General features: G+C 38.3%; 1 long non-coding RNA gene across 1 annotated transcript; it reads left to right on the forward strand.

Moving 5' to 3' along the window:
• The first annotated feature begins 2,101 nt into the window (after window positions 1-2,101).
• LOC148224520 (uncharacterized) lies at window positions 2,102-16,176 on the forward strand. Its single transcript, XR_015802920.1, has 3 exons — window positions 2,102-2,162; window positions 15,742-15,790; window positions 16,058-16,176. It is a non-coding gene; the product is annotated as an uncharacterized LOC148224520 (long non-coding RNA).
• Window positions 16,177-23,611: the final 7,435 nt, after the last annotated feature.

Below are 23,611 nucleotides of genomic sequence, written 5' to 3' on the forward strand. Positions count from 1 at the left end.
CTGAATGAATATAAATGTGATTGATTAAGTGGACAATTAGTGTTGTTTATGAAATTATTTATCAAGTGCTTGCAGTTCCTAACCTAGGTCAGGTTCTGCTTTGGGATACCAAAGGTCTCTTTGCAAGGACAGCTGGTCTGACATTTGAGGCCATGCTCAGACCTGGGGGCTTAGGTGGACTCTGTTGCCAGCCCTGGTAAGCACTTTCATACAGGAGAGTCGTTTATCTCTCCATATCTCTGTTCCTTTACAGGCACCATCATGCTCGCCTCATTTACCAATGAGCTGCCAAACCCTCTGGTTAGAAGGGTTTTTGTGAGACCTCTGTCTCCTCTCCCTTTCTGACAGCTTGTCCATGCTCAGAGCTGGTGTTCCTGCAGCAGGGGAGAGCTTAAAATGGAATGCATTTTGTTTAGAGTCGTATTTCCTGAGTTTTGTCCAGCCTTAACCTAAGCTTGGTGAAAACATGGAGTCACTATCAGGACAATGGAGTGGAACAAGGTTTTCTCTTATATAGCTCTTATGAGAATTTTCCTCTAACACCATTTCTGGAGATTCTCAATGTGTTAATTTTGTTTCAGTTTTCTACATGAAGCATTTCCTTTCTTACACAAAACAAGTCCTCTAGGTCACATAAACACCAGGATGATGGACACAGGGACCTCACCTCATGATAATGAAGAAATCATCAACACCAATTCAAATTCAGATTTTCATCTCAATCTTTGGATAAAATGAAAACAACAACATTAATTGCTTTGGCAGTGAGATTTTTTTTCTCAGGCAGTAAGAGGGGGAAGTGCCAGTGAATTTTAGTTATAAAGGTTAGAAGACAAACTGAACAACAATAAAGTAAATTTATAACGAGCTCTAAAGACGAAGTACGAGCCTTACTGAATCTACCTTTACTGCTTAATACCTAACATTTTATATACTCTAGAGAGAGGATTTAACTAGAGTGTTAAAAAACTATGTAAATACTCCCCCAAACTCTGCTTTTTATGTAAAGCACCTTTCCATACTCATGACACAAATAGGATTTTGCATGTATGCCTTCTGTGCAATGTTTGCTAAAGATTTGCTTGTATTTTATTCAAATACTGAGTATGTTTGTTCCAGCCTTTTCCCCTGTGAGTTCTAATGATTTTTATTTTCTCAGTACAATACCTATAATAGTGCATTGGTCTCATGAAAGCAGCAGAGGGTTGAGCAACTGAAATATCTCTTTTCTAGCTCTAAGGGCAGCGTGCCTGGGAAGGTCATTTTTGCAACCTACCTGTGGATCAGCAGATGGCACTCTTGCAGGCAGTATATCAAGTTAGAAACCCTATTTGTAAAAAGGAAAAGGAATATATAACTCTCTTTACACTTCTGCGTTTTTGTTATCTCACCAGGTCACACCATTCTGTTGCCATATTTTTGATTCCTACTCACAAATTTATTTTCCGGCTTCTTGTCCTGCTCTCTCTTCAAATCAGTATGTCTTTTACATATGTTTCTAAGTCTATGACTTTCACATCTCCTTTTTATTTTCTTCTCCTTACCTGAAACTTAACATTGTCCAAATTAAACAGAAGGCTTATTTTACTCCATTTTTTGCCTCTGGCTCAGAATGCCATTTTTGCTTTCTTTGTTACATTTCAAATAGGTGTTAAAGCTGGACTTTTTCCTTTCTTTCCCTCCTCATTCCTGTTTTTTCCTGGTTCCTGTCTTGACCAGTACTGCACAAAACCTCACACCAGGTTGAGTTTTGAGTAGCAAAACCTCTCCACTGACTTCTCTCAAGCCAAATTAAGTGCAGTGTGAGTGCAAACTCGGTGCAGTGTGGTGCAATGGGCGAAGGCAGAAAAAGACCAGTCCTGTCAGAGCAGCTTGGAATTGCAATTTCTTGTTCAAGAGGAGCAGTGTGTCTGGCAATAGGCAGCTAGAGGGACCGTCTGTGGCAAAGTACCTGACTGGCTCTGCCTGGGATGGGGTTAATTTCCTTCCTAGAAGCACACAGAGTGCTGTGCTTTGGCTTTGTGACTAAAACGGTGTTGATAACTCAACAATGTTGTTTTGGCTGTTGCTGGGCAGTGCTTGCTCAGCATTGAGGCTTTCTGTTTTTCCTGCTCAGCTTCCCCAGCCAGTAGGCAGGGAGGAGCTCCCCTTCATTATGTCAGGTATGTAGCTCTCATAACTTTTTTGCTGGGTTATATAAATTGTGACCCTTGCATTCTCACTCTGGTCAGAGTGGGACAAACTCTTCTGTGTATTCCTGCTGATTTGCTCCCACCTTCCCCATACCATCAAAGTAATTCCTGTTCAGTGACATCTTTCTTGATGTTCCTATTTCCCAAGCCTCCCTATGCTGCTCTTCCATGTTGTCCTCCATTTGTGGAACAGGCTTTGGTTGGTCACTTCTTTCCTGCCTGTCAAACAGTCTGTCAGTCCTCATCTTTGCTTTGACAGGTCTTTTCTGCAGTGATAAATTTCCCCCATTAGAAACTAGTGCAGAGCCTGCAATTCTATATAATCATATGCAGACAACACATCATCATGTACAGGAGTCTGAGCCACTTCCCCTTCAATGGCTGTTTCTTTACATTTTCAGAGCAATGCATGTAATTTAGTCTGTGTGACTCCTATCAACTGCAAAGAGTTAAATCCACATGTAAGTCTTCAAAAATCTGGGGGTGCCTTACCAGGTCTTAGATAATCCATCACTCTAATCAGCCCGATAAATCTGATTACACATCTTTCAAATAAATAATGATGGGTTTAGGTTTGCCTGGAGCTTTTACCGGTTTTCAATCTCTATCTATCAGCTGAAATTTCATGTTCACTCAGCAATTGTTATTCTATTGTTAGGAATTCTGATATTGCTGGCTGCAATAACATTCATTTGAATGCTATGGATGTAAAAGATTCTTTGTTTCTCATGCAGAGCTGTTAAATTTTAAGACAGCATTAGTTGAAAAATTGTCATTATTAAGAGAGTTTTTATATCAGATTTTTTTTCTCATTCTCATTCTAAACAGGTTCTGGAAACGTTTTTGGTTCAAGTTAAAGTAGCACTTTAAAAATTGATGACACTATGCAAAAAAATTCTCTATCATCATCTAAAACTCATATTTGACGTTGTCTAAGTTATAAAACTACTTGATATCATGACCTTTCCCCCATTTTTTTTCAAATTACCAAGTTTGAGTTAATTCAATTCAGATTGAGCTGTTTCACCTGTAGCTCCTGTATGTGTCCAGAGCTGAGGTGTGTGAAATAATCTGCAAGCATCTGTACACATCTATACTTAGACATGACTTTTAGACATCTCCATTTACAGAATCACTGCTATAATGTTTTTAGTTTTACATTCAGAAACAAGTGCATTCACCTCTCTGGTACTAATACCAAGCACTTTACAAACAAAATTGATGTTACTGATGTGAAGGAGACATATGTTTTGCAATCTAATCATGTTTAGTAAGAGAAGCAGAGTTCATCCTTTGCCACATTATAGCCTCACAAGAAAAAAGGCTCAAAACTTTTCAATATTGCACATATTTGTGCAGTACCTGACTCAGGGGACATAAAGGTGGGAGGAGAATGCCATTACCTTGAAAAACAATGGGAGAGCCAGAGTCATGGGAGTGTCATGTATGTCAGGCAACGAGGAGCTGGCTTCCAATGCAGACTGTTCTAGTTTTGTATCCAGAGATGGCAATCCTGGGAAGAATTTGGGCCTCTGATTGTCAGTCTCATCCAACTGGCATAAGAAATTGTTTAGTGAAAAGATGCCTCTTGCTCGTAGTACTGTCAGGCTTCGGAGCAACTGAGAACAGTCACTAGGAGTGCACAAAGAATTCCTGATGAGGTGCACCACTAGTGACAGTCTTGGCTGGGGCCTTTATGGGTTATAAAATTATAAACGTTATTATAAATGGTGAAGTCAATGAGAATCTTAGTATTTACAAGGAGCTCTGAATCACACCTGCAGGCAGCAGATCTGCAGAGCAGCTCACCAGTGCTGCAGTCAGGGGAAAGCAGGCACTAAATCAGTGACACAACAGTGTTCTGTGGTGCATGATACTGTTGGAAGCATAAAGCTCTTATATAAAATGTAAATGTGATGCCTGGAGACTCGTTATTAATAAAAAGCAACAGTCATTTATATTTTTGAGATATCAGAGGTATTGACTCTAACAGTCTGGGTAAAATCCAAACTGGCAAATACTTATCTGAGGCATACAAAGCATTCCTAATGAAATGCAAAGCTGATAGCAATTCAAGTTTTTCAGTATTTTATTACAGACATCAATATAAGCTTATCTGAGTGGAGTAAGTACACATACTTTCAAGTAAAATTGGACGTCATATCCCAAGAAGGTGGAAGAAACATCGAATCTATCTGCCTCGCTGAGTGAAAGTGATCACATTTTATAGATAAGTCTTTCATGTTGAAAGGATGTGAAAATTCATGTTCAAATAGACATTTGTATTGTATTTCCCCTAAAATGCTTAAAAATAAAAAGATGTGAATTTGAGCAAGATAGAGAAGGTATTGGGGGAAAGCAATATAATTTTAAAATAGGAGAATATATCTTTTGAATTTTAATTAGATTCACACAACTTTAGAAGGTTCAGTATTCTCTATATAACTTCCCTCCACATATTTCACATTCTCTAAATCTTTCCATTACTTTCTGGGAAACTATCTATTGTGGCAACCAGAATGGATTTAGATGTCCAGATAAGCTGTAGTCTAAGTCTGCCTATCCTCAAAAGCTGAAAACCTAGTAACACCTCCATTTTAGAACATTAATTTCTCCCAGGAGCCTTAGCACAGTCATCAGTGTATACTCAGAAATAAATCAAATTAGACTTGGATATTTATCTGACATTTAAAAACCATTGATAGTCAGGAACTGAGGATGAGAAGGCACTACTGAGTTTTCCAAGGAAGATCATACCAAACCTAAACAGCACAGTGTCTGTCTTTCCTCTACAGATGAGAGTAACTTTAGTCAAACAAGAGAAAACACTTTTGAGGCTCACCTCAACGTGAGCTGATACAGACCCCCTGCTTATATTTTCCAGAAGACAGTTCTAACCTCAGTAGATAAGACTCATACTGCATTAAATGCAAGATTTCTGGAATCAGGGGCACAATTGGCATGGAGATGATGACCTGCCAAGATTTGTTCTCAGCAGAAGAAAAACTTTCCATTTTATTTCAGTTCTTTCCTCTTTGACAAATATTACCCAGCCTTTGTCTGACCTTCATCACAGATGTAATTTATTAGCATTTATAGCAACGCAGATGGGTCTGCCAGTCTTTCAGGGAAACTTTGTCATTCTGAATTTTGCAAAGGCTGAAAGGCTTTTGGAAATTAGAAATGTCACCTACAATGTCAAGTTGAGTTAAGTGTCCTTTTGTGCTCATTCTCACTTAGTCACTTAGCCTTGGAGCTTTCACTCTGTGCTGTCCTTCTGCAGCTGCAGTGGTGCTCACGTTGACAGGGAGAAATGACAACATACATAAAGGATGAGCCCAACGAGGTTCTGAAGGCAAACAGAAGACCAGTGCTTGCAGAGACAGCAGCAAGAGCTTTGAAATAATCTGATTCACTGAAAGGTTTCAAGGGAGGAAAATCTATGTGTGCAGGGAATATGTTGAAATGGTCCTGGTGCTGACAGTCTGAATAGGGAAGGAAATGAAATTTATGAGTCATTGAACATCCCAGGTGAGTTCTGGTGATTTGCTGATCAGCACAGCTGTTCCCATGTGCTTTAGGCACTGTTCTCCCACTCAGTACTCTCTGCATTTTCTATGCAGTATCTCCCTGATACTTCTTAGGGTTAACAAATTCATACCCAGCGATGTGGTTCAAAGACAACCAAGACCTCAGGGTTCGGATGAAAAGATTCCAGAAATGCAAGTAAGAGGGTGAGGGAGTGATAAATCTAAATGAATGCAGGCAGACAAAGAAGCATTCTTATTTTAGTTTTAATAATCACATAATGAGATAAAACACTAAGTCTAGATCTGTACTGAGTTCAGAGGTCTTGGAAGTCCATGTTCTAACCTTGGTTTTGAATCTCTCTGGAGGTAAATCTGGGATCATGACTGGACAACAGAAAAACTCTAAGGCAAGGGAAGACACAGAGCTCGGCCCTGTGCTGTCCTTCAGGGGAAGCCAAAAGGTGGCCACTTCCATTGTGTAAGAAAGTCAAGGATGTCAAAACTACTTCTGTTGCCAGAGTACACTTTGGTTCCTGAAGAGGTTAGGAATCATGCCATCATTCTGGAACGTTTTGTTGTGTCTGAGCTCAGTGAAGAACCAGAAACATACATAATTTCTACTGAAAACCTAGAGTGCTTAAATATTTATATCATATACATTTTTAATGTAGAGACCAATTTACTGAATTTAAGTTCAGTGAAAAACACGTTCCTCACTGGGAAAAGCTGAATAGCCACAAAAGAGAGGGGTGGAGGCTTTTACATCTCCTTGGAAAAAGAGCTGTTTTTCAGCCAAATATGAAGCAGCCTCCAGTGTAACAAAAAGCCATTTGTTCACATGCTGAAAGAAAACTCTCTGAATAAGGTGATGGGAAGTTAGTCTCCTATTTAAGAGGAAAAGAAAAGAAAGAAAGAAGAAAAGCATTTTGGGTTAAAAGTTTCAAACTGTTTTGTCATTCACAAGTGGCTTCAAGATTTGGATGGAAAATTCTTGCTTTTCTACTTCAACACCTGGAGATAAAGGAGGAAAGCCACAGGGCACAAAATGACAAATCTGTGTTTCGAGAATTGAATCTCTTCCTTTATGTCCCACATGTAAGTGCCTACCCCTGGATTTACCCAAAGGTCCCTAGAAGTCAGTGGAGATAAATAGGCCCATCTAAGTGCTGAATTATCACACTAAGACAGGATGAATTTCACTTTAGAAGTGCATCTCTCTCCTGACTTATCTGTAAGAGAGCTTCAAGTGGTTAGTTTAGATACAGCAATAGGATCAGCTTACTAATTTAGACATGCACATTTAGGAATCTTTGTGCAGACATGTAAGTCAACTCTGAAACACACGTGTCCATCACATGCAAGGGTCCAAGGCACCCATTGTGGCCAGCAGAAGTCTAAGCAGTGCAGCTACTGGAGCGTGGGGGTAAGTTCACATCAATCTAAAGTAGGTGGGAATTCAATTGTTTGCATGGCTGTGCCTGTTGTAGTCACAGCTGTGACTTTCCATCTTGCAGCAGGCTGATTCTGCACAGGATCTTCTGCAGGTCCTGTGTTGTACCTGTCAGCTGAATAAGGATGTCTTGGACACCACAGAACATCTCCAATAGCACTACAGGTCTAAATTTATACAACTGACCTCTTCTCACAGTTTCTAGCAGGCTGAAGCCTATTGAGCACTTGTCTATAAAGCACAAGGGGAGGTGAGGCCCCAAGTGTCCTTCTAGGCACCTTCATTTAGGTGTCTTTAACCCTGAACTGAATTCTTACTCTATGCTTTCTCAGCTGAATCCCATCACGGGAGCTTGTTCCAAGTATTTTGTCTTCGAGTCCTGGTTTCACAAAAAACATTCTGGAAGTTTTTGAATGCTTCAATAAAGCTGAAACCCCATAAGACTCCATGAATTTCAGCTTTAGGTCTGTGAGCTTTGGGGTTAGACAGAGCTCTGTGACAGTGCAGGTAACCCCTCACTGCTGGACCTGCTGACCAGGCAGGGATCTGCTCAATTAAATAGCTTTTTGTACTTCAAGTAGATGAGCAGGCAGAGTTGAAAAAGATGGAGAAGTGCTCAAAATTACAGTGGCTTTAAGGAAGGAAACCGGGCCAGAAAATATTTGTTTTTGTAACTGCTCTTCAGAATGAAGGTGCTGGCATATATAGAGCTTTAGTTGACAAGAGATTTTCTCAGAGGCAGAGCCCTGACCCTTCTGCCACAAGTCTCTGTGCCCTAGGAGTGCACAGTGGCAGTACTGGGACAACAGGAACCAGAACTATCAGAAAATCCACTTACTATTCATTAAAGAACTACTGAATACATGAAGTTCTGGGATGATGGTTTTCATCTGATTTAGTATTTTTCTGTTCTTTCCCAGGAAAAGAAAAAATAAATCCCATTATCTTTAGTTTTCCTTGGGGAGACAGAGACATTCTCTTAATCACAGAGGTTTCCCTTTATCTTAGAAAGAAAATATTAGGAAAGCTACTTTGCTACTGCTGCTTCATCTCTATCTGCCCTGTCTTCTGCACTGAATGTCTGAGCTCTAAATTTGCTTAGAAACATATACATACATAAGTAATGCAGAAAAAGACAGTAACATGACTGAAAGCTGGAACACAGACAAGACAATTGGTTTCACTGTATCTTTGTCTGCTAAGGTGCATTAATCTTGCAAAAGCAAAATTATATTAATGGTAATTTGAAAGAAAGAAGTAGGTTACTTTCAGACTGATTTATTTCTCTGGGCAACTTCACTGTATGCTGGTGCATTTACAGCTACAGTCCAGGGACTGTAATGTATGCAATTGCTAGCAAGCCAGGTAGCCAGACACATTTTCAGGCTCGATAGACAAATGTCCATTTTTCCATGACTTATTTTTTCAAAATAGTTTCTTTTTATTTTTAACATCTGTTGACAAAACCCTAAATATAGGAATTATGCTAAATCTTTGCTCTGACTACAATGCTTTTGTGATATGATCTATTGCAGAAATATCAAGCTGAAATTGGATCAGGAAAGCATACTTGCAATTTTGAGCTATCAAAACGATGTAGTGTTGTTATACAGTATAGTTTCAGAAAATATAGTGACAAAAAGATTGCTGTGGCTATTTTTAAGTTGAGAGAATATAAACGTAGAGGATTGCAAGGATTTTTTTTTCAATATTGCAATTTGAGACTTTATGTTGACCAAAGAAAATATATTTAATGGGAGTGAAAAAAAGTAATTTTTAGAAGAATAACTTATAAGAACAGTTATTTAGGCTAGAATATCAATAGTCAGAGTTATTTCTCTTCTGAGGCAAAGATTCTGAAATGGACAGTGCATACTTTGGCAATGCTCAGCACTGTAATGGAACCATTAGAGTAAATCACTACATTTGCTTCCCTGAGTACCCATGTAAATGATTGTGTTAACGTCTCGTCCATCAGCTCGACAATATTCATTATGAAAATGTGTGTTCCAGCTCCAACCCACATAAAAGGAGGTCTGATGAAGGAGATTTTGTGGAGTTCTGTGCTGACAGATCCCATAGCAGGACTGATATGTGTAACTGAAGAGGGCAAATTATCACTGGAATCAGAAATTGGCAGTAATAGGTTTCCAAAAACAGGGTGACTAGATCTAACTCACTACTTATTTACCTGTACATGGATCTGTTTTCTTTTCCAATGCTCCAAACCTATAGTTACAGCAAGAGCTCACACAGAGCTATTTCAGTCTGTCCTGATATCTTGGTGCTTAAAAGAATGTGATGTTCTATGTACATGAAAATTCAGTTTAAATATAGCTAAAGCTATAATGAAAATCATCAAAGAAATGTAAAGTTCCCCATAGAGTCACTCTTAAGATAAAAATCATGCTAAAATTTAGTCAAGACCTGCATTGCTAATAAACCAGAATGTCATTTCACAGTAGAATAAGTAAAATGGAACAGTTTTTAATCCAATTTACATTTGAAAGAACATGTGTTAGATCTGCTCTTAAAACTTGGCCCATTCCCACTCAAAATGCTCACCAGTCTGTTACAAACTGTCTCAACACCACATTCCATGTTTTACTTTGTGTAACTACAAGGTCTGGGTAAAGTCTAGTCAGGATTTTCCAGTTCTTCATGTATCCAAATCTTCTGGGAAGCAGAGGCTGCAAGGAAGCGTTCCCCAGGTCAGCCTTTGGGCTGTGAAAATACACTCTCATCCCACATGCTCACTCTCCCAGTTGGAGAGATCCTCCTTAGAAGATTCTGCTTTAATTTCTGCCTGGACAATGCAGGAAGAAGCCGAAAGTACAACAAAAGGCTCAAGTTTAAAATTCGTCATCTGGTTTGGTGTGAATATCTCTTTTGGACAACATTATAACCTTGCTTTAGATTAGATGAGATTGGATGGATTGAGCTGATGACATAAAATGAAGCACACACATTGAAAACAAAAAGGAATTCTCAAAAGTGTTTGTAATTTGACTGAGATGTGTTTCACCATGGCATTTCCTCCTGTAGTCCACTCACTTTGGGCCAAGATTTTGCAGAATGTGTTGCAAAATGCTGTTTCAAAATTTCTGATTGTTGGACACCAAATATTAGGACTACTGGTAAAAGAAATAGACATTTAATTATCCTACCACACATACTGAGGGACATGAACTTGAGAGAAAGAAAAGACAGCATAGTCTGCATAGTATCTTCAATAATAACTTCATTAAATGCAAATAGGACTTCAGGGAGGACATTCTTCATGGTAGGGAAAGTTATGACAATATGGTCTGGAGACAATTGTGCAAAAATGTGTTGCAACAGTTGAAGGAGAATGAAAGGAGATCTTAGTCCTCATAAAATCTAAGTACTCTTAGCTTTCTGCCCCTTGGTTTTCCTTAACAATATTTTAAACCAAGCATTTTTTTATCAGTTATAGAAACTGTGCTCTAAAAAAGTAAAAAATAATAAATCAAATATCTCACTCTTAATTCCCTAGTTTAGCAGTATGATTTCTTAAGACATGCATATAACCTCCTCTTCTTGCAATGCTAACTGAAGGGGGAAAAAACACAGGAACCTGGTTTATTCTGGAAACAGCAGGTAGTTTGATCTATTTTTACTGCAGATCATTTCCCAGGACACTGTGATTCTTATATTTTTAATCAAATGTGTGAATCGAAAACTGTGGTGTGACCTTTGGAAAAGACACTGCAGGACATCAGCTGAAGCTGTGAATAGTTTAAGTGCAAACAGGAAGTTGACTCAGTTGTTCTCTAACAAAAGACTGCAGTAATTTATGGAGTAGAAATTGCAGTTTCAAAACATTTTTAATTGCTGCATTTGATCTGCTATGCAGTATTGTGTGACAACAGCTAAGAATGAAATGTCAGTGCCTATGTTTCAGCATAAATTTGTACAGTGTGAAAGCAGAGAACCCTGTTGATTCCAGCTTTTCTTTCTCTAAGTATTTCAGATTTACCTGAATTACTTTCAGGTTAAATGAAGAGGGAAGAAATCCTCAGTCTTGCAAAGCATTTAAGTAGATGCATAAGTTTGTTATTGTTAAGTCTACTTATGATGAAAAGAAAATTTAACATGTAGGGGAAATAAAATGAGAAGGTATTTCACAGTGACCTATGTACCTAGGAAAACCCTCTTTGATAAATGAGGCACTCTTAGGATAAAAATGTATTAATACTTATTCTCTTTGCTTTTTGTTGATTATTGTGGTAACTTAAGTCTAAGAAAAATTCAAGAAGTTTCACTTGCAGGCGTGAAGTTACACATGTACTTCGGGGTAACTAATTTATCTAACTTGAAAAAAAATCCCCTTTGTCATATTTTATATGAGATTATTTTGGAAAAAAAAAAAAAAAACAGGACTACAATTATGGGTTCAAAGTCTCCTCAAAAGTTTGTAGAACATAAAACTATTTCTACAGCATACCTTTAAAAGTCTCATTCATTTACTTCCATAGAGGACAATATTCCATATCAGTGCTGCCTTTTGGCAATGTCTGTGATATATAACCACAGACTTGGGCATCCAAGTCTTCCCATAAACCATGACAATGAGACATAAATCCCCTGTGAACAAACTCCTGAGTGATTTCCAGAGATATCCACTAGTTTTTAATGGCATCAGAAACGTGTAATCCCATTGCCAATTTTTATGCAGTAAAATAAGTATACCAGATAATAGATATGCTATTAAAAAATAAACTGATGCTGTCCCAAAATGTGTTATCATTTTTTTAAACAAGGAGGGAATTTTGAAGATAGTTGTCATTAATTATAGAGAAGATGATTACTTCTCTGTGGCTAGACAAACTTTTATGTTCCTACATCAATCAGGAGCTATGTTTTGATAGGACCATCAGAAAATGCATATGAACATCAACTATGTGGGTATTTATGTATTGATGCGTCTTGTCATTCTCAGATTTCCCAGGGGAGCATGAATCATTTAAGTTTTTCCTTATTTTTCCTGATGTCTGTTACAAAAAATGGCTTTTGAAACAACCAACCAAAAAAAAAAAAAAATCAGGCTTTTCTTTACTGTAAATGTTTGGTCCTGTATTATCAGTAAGTAAATAATGAGAACTTCGGCAAGAAATTTTGCCAGTTGGAATATTTGAAATGTAACACTATAGTTAGGACCAAAAGTTTTTCTACTTGTATAGAAATTACTTAGCTTTCAGTAGACAAATTTTACTGGAATGAATTATGCAAAATTAAAGAGCCTTTTCATAGATATTCTACTAACATTTAAAAGAGAGAGTTCAATTTCATTACTCATTTTTTGTACCATATTTTTAAATTCATTTTAAATTTACAGTTTTGCCAGTGTTTTGCAATTAATAAATTTGGAAAGCTCTATCTTTTCATTATGGTGTACTCTATTGTCTCTGTAATCACACCATCTAATTTCAGAAATATCTGTTTAAAACTGTAACAAATCAGTTAAGAATGCTGCAAGCTATCTATATACAGTAGTATCAACATGAAGTTTGTTTTAGAGCATCTTTCTTATGAAAATTCTGTAATGATAAGAAACTCATGAGATAAATTTTTATCAACAATTTCAGATGTTTTCAGTCTTGGATAAAGGATTTTAGTAATTTCTTCTGTACTTGGTCGTAAGGAAAGAACTGGAAGCCATATTGGACACTTTCTGCAAAGAGAAAAAGACAGTGAAGAAAACTGACAGCCAGAAAAACAAGATGAAATACTTAGTAATTTTCATCTCATAAATAATTGTCATTATGCTGAGAAAAGGTTTTTCTCCAGATGAATAAATACAAAACAATACACCTGCATGTTTTCCATGAAGAAGTCACAGCAATAATTGCATGCATTGTCAGTAGTCAGGATTCTCATTTTCAAAATCCTGACTACAGTGAGAATTTTAATAATGAAGTAAAATGAAGAAGGAAATGCAAAATGCAGACCCAAGCCTTTGACTGTCCCCTCGTTTTAAAGAGATCACTGCCAACCAAGGATTACTGTTTGTGCTGTTATGCTACTAAAGGGAAAGTCTGATGACTTGTGGCTTAAGACTGCTTCTCAAGGGTTGCATGGACCAATAGAAATGAGAATTTTCAGAGCAAGTAATCCTTAGACCAAAACATCTCCTGTAAGTGTCGCTAACAAAATACACATGGACTGCAGTGGGACATAGTCAGTCCCCATCCTAGTGGGTGTTTTTCTGTTGTTCTCTTTTGGCTTGAAGAGTTCAAAATCAGAAGGCAGAGGATTTAATCTCAGTATCAGGCTTGGAAAAGAATACCAGTTTTCCATCAGAGATTTCCAAATGAGGTTGAAAGTCCTTCTGTGTAGATGCTGCTACCATTCTGGACACATCCAATTATTTCAGTACCTTCCTTGTTTATCTTTCTTTCTTCCTTTTATTATTTCCCTCGCATCTTAGTCATCTTTTTCTGCCCAGAGAAGTCAGAATTGTTCAGTTAGAAGGAAGGATCTGTTCAGAAAAGCCATCTGCACTTCCATTGTTGAATTCTAATAAGGTCTTATACTGGAAAATAAGGAAAGATCAGTCTAAGGTCGAAAACCATTTTTAGTGGTCACAGAAGTTTGTGTTCTTTAATCCTATAAAGTTAGCAAAAACCACATCATAGGACAGGGTAAACATATCAGAATTGCCTGGACATTTTCCCAGTGAAATTAATTTCTAAGTAATTTTATTTTCAGAGAAGTGATTTACAGTCTAAAAACTCCTTTTACCTCTTGTTGAATAATAGACTTGAGAATCCACATGTCTGGGACAGGTTCACCAAACTTGAGTCCATGAACTCCCTTCACACTTTTGCAGGAGCCTTCAAGCCCCAGGTGCTTTTGCTGGAGCAGAGGTTCCTGAGTTGCTCTTCTGCCCCTGTGTCAGTGATGTCTGGAGTCTGAAGCAGCTCTGTTTGAGGGGTGGATTTCCTATAGCCAGAGAGTTCCCTGACTCTGAAATACTCAACTCTATTTAACTTGCCAAAACCTTTGAAAACTGTGAAAGATCAGTTAACATTTTTGGAACAAGAGACTGGGAATAGCTGAAAAGTGTAAGCTCAAGGTTTATTTTAGAGAGCAACACCATGGAAGGCTGATTATATTTTAAACAAGCAAATAAACAGATAAAAGCAAAGCAAAAAACCTCAACACAATAAAAAGCCAAAACCCAAACACCACATAAAAAAAGAAGGAGAAAACTACTGAAGACTACAAAATATTACTTTTTTCATTATAAAATATGGTACATAAAAAAAAAAAAAAAAAAGTGTCACTGGACAGAAATTCCATGTTCCAACTATTTCAAGAACACAGCATCCACCAAGGAAATAGGATCTTTATGAATAATAGTGTGTGACTAGGAAAAGAGACTGCTTCTGTGTGCAGTCAGATTTACCACATTAAGTCCTCGAGTACCTCCCATCACAGCGAGATCCTACTGCTTTGTTAGACACTGTAGAATTGGAAAAGATGACTTTAAGGTATCTTGTGACAGTTGCCTCGGCCATCAAGCCCCCCAGTGAAATACCTTTTCAAAGAATATCTCTATCTCTATCTCTCCTACTGTTTCTAAATGTGTTGTTTATATTAAGAAATTTATAATACTGACATTTAGCATTTGGTAGTGAAATACAATGTTCTTTAAGTTAATTACCCTTCCTACACACAGTGACAAGTACTATAAGATATTGTCTGTAGAACAGCTGGGACATTTTGTGGGGTTTTTCAAATCTCCTATGAGATGTGAACAACACAGTGTGGAAATGCTTTATGGCAGTATGGAATGATGTGTTTAATTAAGTGCTGTATACATCCACTCTGTGCTCCCTCAGCCCCATTACAGCCTGTTCCTTGCTATTGAATGTGCTTTTTTACATTAAGAGAGATTCAGCACTTGCAGAACAACTTGAAGCAGTCAATGACTTATGGACTGGATCCTGCTCCATTGAAATAATTGGAGTGACTTCCATTGACTTCAACAGGAATTGGATCATGGCCCTTAGCAAGTAATTTCAGTGCAGCAAACCTGCACAGATTGAAGAAAGGTTCTTGAAGCATGTGAAAGTCCCAAAGTTGAAGATTTGTTAAGAAAGCTTTTTAAATAACTCTGAATAAGTAAAGAATCTGAGTATATGAACCTTTCCTGAACAAACCACTTAAATTTATTCAAGTAATGATGCCAAATAAAGAAGATAAAATGGTAAATATTGAAATACATAGTGAAACAAGTAATGATGTTTTATATTGTTTTTCTTTTTACATAAAACATTTCCTAGATTTTTGTCAAAACAAAACAAAAAAACATAGAAACTTAAAGCACCCACTGAGAGATGAGTCTCTGTACTTAGTAGTTTTAGAAACAGAAATAACAGGATTTAGCCAGCCCAAAAATGCAGCCCTTAGACAGAAATGAGAGAGGAGCAATCATAGGCTGTATCTTCTGAGGGTCTCAAGTAGACCTTCCCTCCCTCTGCTGTCTATCCCTTCCTCTTGGGACTCCTTCATGTTTATTTTGACTCCTTTCTTTGTGCAGCTACCAGCCACAGCTGATTCTGCAACTGCAAGTTGGTCTGACAACCAAGGTAAACCAGAAATTATTAAAAAGCTGTTAAATTATTAACATTTCTGTTTATCGGCCTTTCTACCCCTAGAACTATATAAAAGTATTTGATCCATTCCTGTGTACTGACTCCCTCTGACTTCTGAAGTAGATGCTGGGGCAAAGTCAGGCCATACTCAATTTTATACTGGTCCTTTGTAGTAATGCAAAATGTACCACACAATCCAGACTCACTGCTGGAATTGCTTTCCTGCTTTCACTTAATTCCTCTTGTTTTATTGCCAAGTAGGTCTGTGAAAGAAAGAAAACAACTGCGAAAAGTCCTAAGAAAACCAGACTATTTTTACATGATGACAATCCCATTTTGAATCATGATTACTCTCTTTTGGACAAGAAACAACGAGAAAGGTAAATATATTGCAAGTCTTACTTATCAGAAATACCTAAATAGTATAGAACATCACAAAATGATTAAATAAAAGACTGTTGCTCCAACTTTAGGAAAATGATTCAGCACTGAAGCATTTGACTGGAAAACTGAAACAATTATTCACAGATGGGCACAAATTTTGAAATGTTTTTTTTTTAACCATAATGCCTGAAATAGAATTTTCTTTCTTCTGTAAAAGAGGTAAAATAAGAAATACACAACCGTCTGAATCTTTGGACAGGCTTGTGTCTTAGTACAGTGGGATTGCATTTTCACAGAAAATATTTACTATGCGAAGGTCAGGTCCCTGGGAATGGTGGAGACTGCTTGGGGGATATTTGAAAATCAGTTTAGAAGAAGAATGAGAACTGCTCTATCCATTAGACAATAACTTCCCTAAAAAAATTGGCTAAGTATCTCCCAACAAAGCATCTGAGCTGCCTAAGCTTACCTCCAAAGTGGCATCTCATTGGAGCAGTGCACAAATCCCATGTCTTAACCTAATCTAAAACTCATTGTGTGATGCTGTGCACAACTCTTCTCTGTGATTTATGTGTCCACTGTCATATAAAATTGGTTCTGTAAGGTTTGTTGTTGGATTTTTGTTTGTTTGTTTTTTCTGACATTGCAGAGTTTGTTAGCACCGTACAGAACAGGGTCTAGAGCCTCATGGGTTTTGCATCTGTCCACCACGTTTCCCTTCCCTCGGAAATATTCTCCAGGGATAGAAATCAATCTCAACTCTGCTGAAGGGTGACATGAACCAGAAGAGAGAGACTCCATTGCAATCCCCTTTTGCAGACACTGTTCCATTTCTCCTTCTCCCAGGCACTCTGTTCAGTGATGCTGCATGTCACAGGGACAGGGAAGATCAGAGCCTAGCACAAGGGGGAGCAGGCAGCCACCCCAGCCAGCCACCCTCAGGGCTGATACAAAGGACATTGCCAGTGCTTTTCCTCATTTCTCTTATTTTCTCTGACTTATCTGAAACTGAGGTCAGATCTTACTGCCATGTCTTACTTGCACTCAGATCATGTGAGGTCGCTTCTTAGCAAGACTGTTACCCTGACCCAAATTTAGAAGAAAATTGTTTTTCTTCCTTAGGGATTGGACACAAACAGGTTCTGGCAGGAGTAAGGGAAGAGTAGGAGGGGATAATAATGAAGATATGGGCAGTAAGTCAAAAAAACAGACTTGCTGTAACATGGAGAAACACTCTTCTAGTGTTGAATGCAAAATAACTTCCTGTTCTCAAATGTAAACACGACATTTGCCTCTCAGGGAGGGATGGAGATTCACAAAGACCTCAGGCCATGCTCAGCTGCCATCGCAGCTCCCTCCATTCCTGTATGCTTGATATGCTCAGGATGTGAAAGAACAAATAGAGAGGTCAACCCAAATGGCTCACAGTGAGGTCCTGGCAGACCTTGCACAATTCATATCGACATGGATCAAGTACAGAGACCTAATTTTGTTTTAGGGCTTCTTGTAGATGAAATAAATGTGAATTGGTCTGTAAGTTTCTCCCTATACCAGTGCAAAGGTCCAGTTTTTGTCAACTGGGAAGCTGATTTTAGGTGCATTGTACCAGGACTGCATGGGCAGCATCTTGGAATTTTTTATTTCACTCAGGTTGCAGCAAAGAAGTCTATGGTCTCCATATTCAAGACAGCAAAAGACCAACAAAACATGTTATAAAACATTGTTTCTAAAAGTAAATAAAAGTTACATGCAAATAGTGGAATCCATCCAAACAAGGAGGACTCCTGATAGCTTAGATGTTGATTCCAATTTTCTGGTAAATTAGAAGAACAAAGATGAGAAAGCAATGGAGCAACAGTGGCATGTAAAAAACAGCTTTAACAGATGAATAAAAAGATGTGAAGATGGGATATTATGCCAGTTGCTATGCTTGGCAGGGATAGTTTGACAGTACTGCTGGGGAGACAATAAAACAGAAAGGAAAAACAGTTTTCATTTCAACTGCCAGGCTTACCATATTTCAGGGTTTTGCAATGATGCTTCTGTATTTCTGTGCCTCTTATCCTGAGAAATCAGAGAAGCAGAGAAGCAGAGTGGACAGGACAGATACAGAAGAGGAGGGCAACAGCAGCATTTCTGGCACCAGCTTTGGTCCTGGGAGCTGGTTACAGCACGAGCCTTGTGGCCTTGGTGTAGCTCTCAACCTTGTCCTGCTTTCTCTTTAACTCTCCCTTTCCACCTTTTTCTGTTTAATTAAAATCTGGTTTATTTTTGCCAGACCTCTCTATTTATTTATTTATTATTCAATTTTCTTAATTTTTTTTTTTGTTTGTTTGTTTGTTTGTTTGTTTTTATTGTTGTTAACCCTGTGACCGGAAAAATAGCAAATAGCAATGTCTTAAAAAGCTTGACACCAGTTCAAGTCTGCCAGGTTCTTGGAGTGGCTGATAAGACTTTCTGCTGTGCTTGTCTTTCTCCAGCAGCAAGGTTACAAATCAGAGTACAAATAAAAGCTTTTGTTATTATTAATTTTTTTGGAGGGGGATATTTTCCCTACTTTCTTTGCATATGTGCTTGTCCTGTTTTATTTTCAAGGAAGCAGTCCCAGATTCCAATAAAAGAGACAAGTACAGCTCCAGCCATCTCAGCTGCTTTTTCACTTTATTATTCTCTCCCAAAGGGGAAGTTAATATCATCTTAATACTGTATAAAAAGACACTATCAACCAGGGAATATTCCCCATAAAAATGCTCTGCAGCTAACAGAAAGGGGAATAATGGATGCTGCTAAAATGAAAGTCTCCTTGAACACTTACATAACAAATAGATTATTTCCTTGTCTTCTGCATTTTTCATAAAAGATTTAAGAGATTTTAATACTGATGCTTTGCTGTAAGATTTAGCGGCCACATTTCTGCAAACCCATTCCCAAAGAAGGTGTGCCCATTCCGAGCTCTGCAAAGAGAAGTTCATGGGGGCACCCTTGCACCCAAAATTCTGTACTTCAAAATGCAAACAATTCCCAGAACACACCCTCCAGCCAAATTTGTTTGGCTATTTATTTTGATTTCTAAGGGTATTTACGTTGCATATATATGTAATTTTTGCAAGCTTGACACATGAATTTCTAACTTTTCAGAGGAGAAGCACAAGACTCCTTCAGGTCCTTAGCTGGGGAAGGTGTTACAGCCTGACACTGTCCTGTGCAGAGTTATTATCTCCTCTCAACGTGGGCTGGTGCAGCTGAGCAGGTCCCATTGTAGGGTGGCAGTTCATGGGCCAGAGAGGTTGTCAGGCATCACTGGTGTCTATGGTGTTTCAATTCAAAGCTCTGCATTATCTCTAATGGCATAATAGCAAAGGGCTCCTTGGGATGAGGGGAAGTGAAATGTGAGGCTGTGTCACTGTCACTTGTGACAGCATGAGATTTTCCTACTGCGCAAAAACACAGGTTATCAGCTCAAACCTGAAATAGAAAATGCTGATATTTAAGAAAATGTGTGATATATACACAGAAGCTGCTGGAAAATCAAGAAAAAACCCATCATAACAGCTCTGTTTTTCTCTTGTCTAAAAGATGTAATGCATAATGACATCTCTTTTCTTCATCTTCCATTTTTTGGAAGGTCAATAGGAAACTGCACAAGTTAGATTTCATCAGTTAAGAATTGTTCAGTGCTGAAATTCTTTCTACAGGAATGTCTTTCTCACAGAAGGCACTACTTTGTCCTTTGCACAAGGGCCAGCAGCACAAATTGGTAGTGCATAAGTAAAAAAGTAGGAGTTAAAAACCAGTAATTTGATATTTTTACAGGAGGGGAGTTTTTCCACAAATAAATAACAAATGTTTTATTCAGCCAAATCAATCCTGTAGAAGCTTTTATAGTCCTGTATCCTGTCTCCAGCGTTAACCAAAACTGAATACTGAATGTGTGCAAATATGATTTACATGCATAGACACACATGCACAATTGTATGCATGCAACATCTGTGAAATTCCCCACATCTGACATCCCACATGGGAGGTGATCTGCAGGTCAAGGCCTTCCATGTCCACAGGGGGATCTTTCACTGAAGTATTTCACAGTAAAAATAGCAATCACTGGGCGTTAATGATGTGCTCAGCAGACATGAAAGGCAGTGTTGATGTATGATACATGCAAACCAGAACCAGAATAAAATTAATTAAAATAAAATCAGGGTTCAGTTATATAAGTGAGCATAATTCTATGGCATTTGCTGGTGGAGCTGGTGGATAGGCAAAACTATCCATCAGTTCTTCATCAGAGGAAATAGGAAAATTTCAGCTGATGGCAAAAATATTCACAGAATCTACTGAACTAGATATTTCTCTGTGTTGGAGAGAGATGGAGGAACATGTAACTAAACAGTGTGTTGAATCAGATGCCAGGAAGAGTTCATTTTTTATGTTCTTTTCCCTTGGCCTTTTTAAATTGGGAAGGGATCCCAAAGGTACCCAGCCATGTAATCTACAGCAGAGAAATTGCTATGGGCCCCAAGACAAAGCTTAAACCACAAGATGGGAAGATGAACTCATTTCTTTCCATACTCACTGGGCTATTTCTGGTCAAGCTGTGCTTCTGCAGGTAGGAGCTGTAAAGGATTCCAGGTACATGAACTGCCATCTCAATTGCTTATAAAAACACTTGGGGATTTGGAAGCAGCTGTCTCTGTGCATGGATGCTAGTCTTTCCAGGATTGCTTCCTTTGTCATCATCTCAGTCCCTGAGAAGACAAATTAGCAACAGGAACATGTATTTATGTTAACAAATTAGATTTATATTAATATAGTTTTCAAAAGCAAAGTTTGCATATAGCCAGCGTATGACCTTTCCTCTTGAACTGAGTCAGTTATTTCCCAAAAAATCAGAGCATGGAAAAGATGCTTGAAATAGGGTCTTAATATTTTCTTTTAAGCTGTAAGGTCTTGTCACTTGCTTTGGCAAAGGATTCCAACCCCTCCCTCTCCTATGTATCTTGGGGCTGTGAGACCTCAGCATTCATGGTAAGTGATCTCCATAAATTGCTCAGAGGGAGTAATGGAATTTTGCAGTGGTCTATTTTCCTCTGCAAGTCTGCTGGCAGTGTGCACAGCACACGGCTCACAGTGAGCTCTGAACCCACACTGGAGGATAGCTGGGACTGAGCTGTCTGTGCTGTATGGGACCAGCAACATCCTTATAGAGGCTGGACAAAGATTTAGCACAGCAAGCCTAAAATAATGGGACTGAGGCTCTGTAGAATATAAATATGGAAAGTGCAAATAATTTATTTTCCTCTAAATTTCTACAAAATGCATACATGCCATAGATGGATGCAAAACTCTCCAGGCTGCAGTTTGAACACTAAGATGGATATCCACTTTTCGTGGACAGTTGACTATTTTCCTGTACTATGTATTAAAAATGGGACCAACCAAATATATCACAATTCTGGGATTTTTGGGATCCCTCTTTTACTTAGCAGGTCTTGTGTTTGAGCCCCACATGGCCACCCACTTTTACCCTGCTGGTGGAATGGGGGAGGGAATCAGAAGAGTAAAATTGAAAAAGCACATAGGCTGAGATAAAAATGATTAAATAGGCAAAGCAAACACCACACATTCAAGAAAAGCAAAGTAGGAAATCCATTCACCTCTTCCCAGGGGCAGGCAGGTGTTCAGCCATCCCTAGAAAAGCTGGGCTCTATCTCATGTAATGGTGACTTGGGAAGACAGACACCACTCTGACTGCCCCCTCTTTTTCCTTCTTCTTCCCTGAGCTCTATGTGCTGACCATGATGCCATTTGGTCTGGGATGTCAGCTGGGCCAGTTGGAGTCAGGCTGTGTCCTGCCCCACCTCTTTGTGTTCCCCCAACCTCCTGGTGGAGTAATTTGAGGAGCACAAAAGAGCTTGGCACTGCATGAACACTGCTCAGTAACAATTAAACATCAATTTAATATAAAACATAATCTTTAACAGCAATAATTAAAACTGTGTTATGAGCAATGTTTTCAGCACAAATCCAAACCATACTCCCATAAAAGCTACAATGAAGAAAATTAACACAAGTGCAGTCAAACTCAGCACTGGAGGTCCTCCCTTTCTGGGACCTTCAGTTAAGTAAATTAGCAGCTGCATGTGTGGGCCTCTTTTCATGGACCCTCAGCACAGGGGAACTCAGGAACAACTCAAAAAGTTCACTGAGCTGATTTAAGAGTCTCTCTGAAAAGAAGAAAAATCTTTTCAGGTATCTCAAGAGGACCAAGTTGAAATCATTAGGCTGTGAAGTGCTGGTTGTTGGTCCTTTCAGAAATACCAGTGTTCTTTGGGGGCCTTAAGGTGAAAGCTTCTTCCTGAACAAAGCATATTTTGGCTCTTAACAGCACAAGGTCTGTCTGCTGTGCTAAACACAGGTTACTGATCCTAGCTCAAAATAGATATTTTGGAAATTATATAATTTATACACAAAACCCGGCTTAAAAATGTGTGATGCTTCCATATCTGACTAGAATCTAATTATCCTTAAAAAAAAAAAAAAAAAAAAAAAAAGAAAAAGCATCAAGGTATCCAGCCGTGAGTAACCTGTGACTCATTTTTGTAACACATTTTTGCTTGTCTTATGTGTGTTCCATTCAGAGGGAAAAATATTCTGTAATTGTCCATTACTATTACAAGTCAAACCAGGCTGCTAGAACACCTGAATTTGATTTTGTTTTAAATTTTTAAAGGATCTTAATTTCTTTTTCTGTCCTTTTGTTTTTGGTTTTTAGAAGCCACATTCAAAATAATTTAAAAATATAATTAAAATGCAGAATTATGCTCAACAGAGTTTGTTAGAAAATGTGGAATCCTTCTGCTCTGGTTTAGTTGCTCTCAGGAATATGATTTGAATGATAGGTTCCATATGATGAATTTAGTTTGACAGTAAAGCATTGAAGTTCTGTTTTATTGTGGTCAGCTCTTCTGTCCAAGTTCTGTTTAAGAGAGTAAGAAACCAGACTGTTCAGATTTTAGCAGAAGGCTCCAGTCTGTATTTTTATATCTTCATCCATGCAGACTCCTATTTTGAAGTCTATCAAACTTGTCAGGGCTGTCTTTCTCCACAGCTCCGATATTTTCTCTTGAAAAAGCCACCAGGAGAATATGGAGATGAGAGTCTTTCCTTCACCAATAATTTCACTGAAAATTTAGTGCTGACAGGAAACAAGATAAAGGTATAATGATGAAACTGAGCTTATTGTTCAGTCACATCTGATAAATCAGCAATGGTAATTCAAATCTCCAGAGGTATAAACACTTTTAAACCTGGGTACCAAGAGCCCTCACTATGGAGGGACCTCTCTGGCACTGTGGCTGTGCTCTTGTGCAAGTTGTACAGATATTTATTGGGTGCTTGATGTGATGTCTTGGTTGGTGATGCCTTATCTAG

Source organism: Sturnus vulgaris, chromosome 3, assembly GCF_052056855.1.
Source record: "Sturnus vulgaris isolate bStuVul1 chromosome 3, bStuVul1.hap1, whole genome shotgun sequence".
Classification (NCBI taxonomy): Eukaryota; Metazoa; Chordata; class Aves; order Passeriformes; family Sturnidae; genus Sturnus; species Sturnus vulgaris.